The sequence below is a fragment of the Anser anser genome, assembly GCF_964211835.1.
Source record: "Anser anser genome assembly, chromosome: 1".
Taxonomy (NCBI): domain Eukaryota; kingdom Metazoa; phylum Chordata; class Aves; order Anseriformes; family Anatidae; genus Anser; species Anser anser.
The window spans coordinates 177,474,130-177,480,129 of NC_139720.1; positions in this window are offsets into that span (position 1 = coordinate 177,474,130).

A 6,000-nucleotide genomic window follows, 5' to 3' on the forward strand; every position below is an offset into this window, starting at 1 on the left:
TTCTGTTCTACCTCAGTGATACATTGACTGAGGCAGAGCAACTGACCTGATGGTTTCATCATCTGGGACTGCAGACCTGTCTTTTCAGTCATGGTAGTTGGTATCTGGGGATCAGGGTCAATATCTGCTCTTGGCAGAGTTTTTACATTTCAGGGTACTATCTCTTCCATGTGATTTACTGGTAGTTTCTCAGGAGCTGACAAGAGTGAGCTTCAAGTACATTTTCTTCAGTTGTAACGTCGGAAGAAAATGTTAGTCAGAGCAAGCAGATTATCTAAACAGAGCCTGATGAGTCTGTGTCCAGGCTCATTGATCTTTCTTAATCCATGTTTGCTTAATTCGTTCTAATCCACAACCTTTGCTCCCTCTTTAGCTTTTAGATGCCCCACATTTGGCAGCACATTATGCCTCAGTGGAGTATCAGTGAGCTAGGACTCCAGGATATTATCATCTGTGGCTGTTGTCAAACGGAGGGGACCTGGATGGTGGTAAGATTAACTGGTGTTTCTTTAAGGAAGATTAAAAGAGTAACAGCTGTAGAAGGCTTTTATCTTGTTAAGGTTAGAGTTCTACCCTTATGTAGAGGTGGCAATGATTTCTTGTTTTTTAAAGGTGATCTTCAAAATGATAAAATAAATAGAAATCGAATGGTGGAACACAGCTAACATGTCAGCAATTGTATTCTGGCATCATGAGCGTTTCTGTGACAGCTGTATCATCACAAGAGAGAAATTCATCTTGCGGGTTACGACAAAGAAGTTTGTGAAATACATAGTGAAAGCTGGATGTTTTTGTATACTGAAAGTACTATTTTCCTGAAAAAGTAGAAGACAGATGTATCTATCTATCTATCTATATATGTGTATATAGATGGAGAGATGTATTTCTAGATTGAACCAGTTAATGTTAAGTATTTTTTCTATTGTAAGGTTTCTCCCATATTAGGGCATAACAGTGAAATATTGAGTGACGTTATATAAAAGCATTTCAGTTGACCTTTCACCTTAGAAATGCAGATAATTTTCACTCCAAATTATCACTGTGAATCGGTATATACAGCCTCCTTGAAAACAGAAAGGTTTTCTCTATTTTTGGTTGATAGACATGGTTTCTATACTTTAACGTACCTTTAATGTATATAAATGATATACTCTCCTGCCTGTTTTCATATGCACAGTGTATCATATCCACTGGAGAGACTCCAAGACATGTAATTGTTGTGTACTTTAAAAAGCTATTAACATATGTATTTTTAATCACAGTGAACTTACTTGAAATGAGACTGGAACAACATAAATTGAAATGGAGAATTGGTAGAAACACAGGTAGATCTGGAACAAAGGAACATCAAATGTAGATGAAAACATTGAACAAAGTGGTTCTGAAAAGTTACATGTAATGACTCTGAAAGTCCTGGGGGTAGTTCCACAGCAACTTTTCCAAAGATCAAGATACTTGGATTCCTGTGTTATGTCAGCCTGGAGGATTCCTAACACTGTCTCCCAGAACAGGCTAATGACCAGAAGCCAGATGATGGATTGGAGGGTAAGGGGATGGAGTGGGGAGGTGTCACTTGATATTAAACCTCTTGTGTATTGTATGCTCAAGAATATAAGCATAATGGAGCAAAACCAAAAGTAAAGGTAAAGAAATCTGGATATATATCCTTATTTCTATCATTCTAGGGGCTTTGCGGACAAGCTTGGCTTTTAGCTTCTGTTCTCTGGACTGCTTCAGCATTCAGTCCACTGAGATCTAATGTAAAATTCATACTGTCCCTAAGATCAGGTTTTATTATTACTGTCTCTCTGTCAGGCTTATGCTCTGGCCTTTAAACTGTGGTATCAGATTTCCCCTTGCCCTGTTTCCTTCACTCATGATTCTTGTTTTCTTGGCTACATGTTTGACATATTTCAGCAGCAGACATGGTGGGTTCCCTTTTCCGTTTTGCATCATCCCGTGCTCTGTAACCAGATAGGTATATGCCTAACAGGTAAGCTCTGCACTGCCTAGATAAAAGCGATATGTACTCTCTTCTCCATTTTCTTCTGTTGCTGTTCTCATCTCTTGACTCTGTGTTGTGGTTCATATTTTGTTTCATTTTTACCCTGAAATGTCTGTCATTGCTAAGAATAGCAATTTGTACAATGTTACAACCACTGAGATGCAAAGAGAAGCAAAAGTGAGAGTTGTAGCCCAAATTAATCTGATTTATCTACCTAACTATCTATAGATATCTAAAATGAAGGACTTAATTAAGACTGGAATTGCCTTAGGTTTCTCTGTAGTTGGTACAGCAAAGTACGCTTCTCCAGAGACCATTTCATTCTCTGGTGAGAGTGAAAGAGTCTCCAGGGAGACTCCGCAGTCAACTTAGATTAATAAATCAGGTCTTAAAATTACAAAACCGCAAAAGTTAGGTTGGAAGATTGACAGAAATTTTAATCTAGGTGAGATTAATTCCACACGTTAAAAAAAAAAAAATCACACTATTTCTTGCTATTTGTGGTATTGGTAGATCTGTATAGAAATGCCTGACTTACATGGGTTTCTTCAAGCTCATTAGTGTTATCTGGGTATCAATGAATTTCTTTCCCCATCTTAGTTTTGGTCTTAGTGTACAGACTGCCAGTTGTGTATAAACGTTTGTTCTCTTCTGACCCAAGCACTTGCCTCCCAAGTTAAATTCAATCATGCTTCAGTGGAGAGTACACTCCAACAAATGTTTTCAGTAGGAATACTGAAATATAGATGAAATATAGAATCTTATATAGATGAGAGGGGTTTTGATCCCCCTGCCCTGAGCTGTCCTCCCTGTCAGGCTTGGGACTTTCCTGCACTCTTCCATGTCCTTGATCACCCTGTCCAGGTATGTGATACATGACTGCATTTTCATGCTAAAATATATATATATATATATGTGTGTGTGTGTGTGTGTGTGTGTATAAACCATATAGGGTCCAGAAAGGATATAAAGCTAAGAACTGCTCATCAAAATGCAACTAATGTGTCCAAGAGGGACTATTTCTGAGGTTGTCTGCCAAGTGTTACTCCCTGGCGTGGATGCAGTTAGAAGAGTAGATGTAGTCTGATTTGCTATAAATTGTACCCACAACTTTTCTGCACCAGAAAATGTGGCATGTCATCAGGGTGTTCTCTTACCCTTCTTTTTCTACTTTTTATTTCATAAAGCTTTTTCTTCTTGACATTTTGTTGTAAACTCCTTGAGGTAGGGCTTTTTTTTTTGTTATAGGTTTGTAGAGACCCTTTTCATTCAGCAAGGCCATAAAAATAATGTATTTCTATGTCCTAATTAAATAAGATGTAAACTAATTTATCTAGCCAAAAGAAACATATTTATATGCATAATATGATTTGGGGGTAAAAATGCTTTCCAAAAGACACAGGCATGAAAGTGTTTTTGTTTTGTTTTGTTTTAATCCCAGAAGGAAAAAAAATGCAACAATTCATTGTACACAATCTAATACACAGTTATTTCCTTTAGAAGATCTTTCTGGATACCTACATATACAGAACATGAATACACTTGAAGAGGAAACACAGCTTCTTTATAGTGGATTTCATTTGAGCATACTGGAGACATAACTTAAACTTCTGCATTATAAGAGAGAGTACAAATGAATGTAAATTATGAAATTGGCAACATACCTAAAAATATGAGATACTTCTTCTGCCTGCATTTCCTTTGGAAAGTATTAGCTAATTATATTTAACATGGAATGAGAACATAATTCCCACTGTTTTGACAAGCAACAAATTGCACATTAGCACCTTGTAAATAATATTGTTAAAAACAGTTGTTCTTGCCTTCCGTTTCTTCTTTGTAAGAATAAAATTAATTTGAGGCCCATCATTCACAAGATGTACGTTATAATATCAAAGCAGCAGTTTTAAAACACTGGGAACTGCAAATCCTGTACACCCTCTGCATAGAGGAAGAAATTTGGTGCTGTAATAAGAAGATAAAAGGAGAAAGTATGTAAAGTCTATGATAGCAGCATGATCCCTTATGGTAATCAGATTTTCAGTCGTGATTAATTTGAGTCAGTCATTCTACTAACAATATTATCCTGACTATAATCTAAGCATAATATGGTTTTCATTCAGAAAAGTAAATTACAGATTGTTAAGCATTTTTTGTTGTTGTTGTTAGTTGGCTAATTAAACTGAATTGCTCATCTTTTTTTTTTTTTTTCCTTAAAAAATAACACAGGGATGAATTTCAGTACTGTGCGTTTAAACACATAATCTTTGATCCCAAAATCCAAATGTGCTTCAGTTTACAGATATTAATTTGTACTGTACAAATGATCTCACAGCAGTCTGACGTGGTATATTACTAGTTGTTTTTTTAATACTGTTTTTAGAGTAAAGCGTTCACATCATTTAACAGAATTTAATAAGAAGATCCTCAGCATCTTACAGAGACCTTTCTAAGTAAAGTGACAGTACTTCCTGGTAGCACAAAGATCTGATCCTTGCAGTAACCTTACTGAAAGACAATAATTCCAATTGAAAATAGGAAGGTTGTTTTTTTTTTTTTCATCAACTGCAAAAGGCTCAGGATTTCATTTACAGGAGTTAACTCATTAACACATAGTGGTAAAAATGTCAGAGATGGATACAGAAAAAGAACAGCTGAAATCATCAGTGACATGTATTCTATAAGCCAGTGAGATGCAAAATGTACCCACACAGAACTTTGACATGTAGGTTTAGTAGCTTTTTAATAACATTTTTAATCTTAATTTCCTCTTTAAAAAGTCACATGTATAACATTGCTTCCTTCAAACATGAGGCCAGAAGAAATGCTGGATAAATTTTGATCCTGAAAGCTAAGAAATCTACTTTCATGGGGATGCTGCAGTGGAAGTCTCTGATAATTACAACTGGTCATTATAATCATACTTCAGAGTCCATGAGCAAATTCAAATGAGTCAGGAAGACAAGTGTGACTCACAGCAAGTGAGCACACTGCTACCATATGTGGTATATACTTTATATGCTCTTATGTATAGGCTCTTTAAAAAAACAAAACAAAACAACAGAAAAAAAAAAGAAATAAGCAATATTTATTTTTGTCTTTTTAATCCAGGTCTAAATTCAGATAAATGAAACCAAAATGTGGCCTTCAGAGTTAGTTGTAAATTTTATTTTAAAAATAGGTTAAAATTGCTAAAGATTTAACAAAACCAAATCCACGTTGATCTTAGTAATGCTATACTCAGTACTTTGTATTAATAAAAACTATGCACAGAGACAGAGCACTTCAAATGCATGACTAAAAAAAAGAAGCATGCCTACCTGAAATAAGGTCCTTAGATACAGTGAATACTTTAGGGTATTGCTTTAGGCTCTTTCACTGAAATCAGAGATAAGGTGCTTGGTAACTGAAAGGACTGAGTCAATTATGTTAAAAAACAGTGGAACACTCATAAAGTGCACATAACAGCTGCATGAAATGGCAATATGCTATTATTACAAGGAAAATAAAATGGCTCATTATAAATGAAACACACAGAGGATTGTTATCAGCAGAACAATTGTTATGTATTGAGCAATCAGAAACACCCACTTGGAAATCCTTAACAAAGTGCTTAACATTTTATAAATAGAATTTCCAGGGAATTCAGAGATCAATACAACTGTCTAGCCACCTTCCACCTGTCTGGAACTGCCTTCCAATAAGAGTAACAAAGGGAAACAACTTAAGTATCTTTAAAGTGGAGCTTAATACATTTTTGAATGGGATTATACGATGCAGGAGATGCTTGTTAGAGCAGGGGATAGGAATCAATGACCTGGGCGGCCTTTTGTTATAATATCTTGTGCTCCATAAACCTTCTTTGTTGCTTTGTTTCCAGTAAGCATAGATTCAGCACAGAAGACAAGTTTCAACAAAATACCCTATTGTTTGGAAGCTGTTCTAGCTGATAGCACTACTTCAGGTGCACTTAATCTTAAGGTAATTCTAGTATT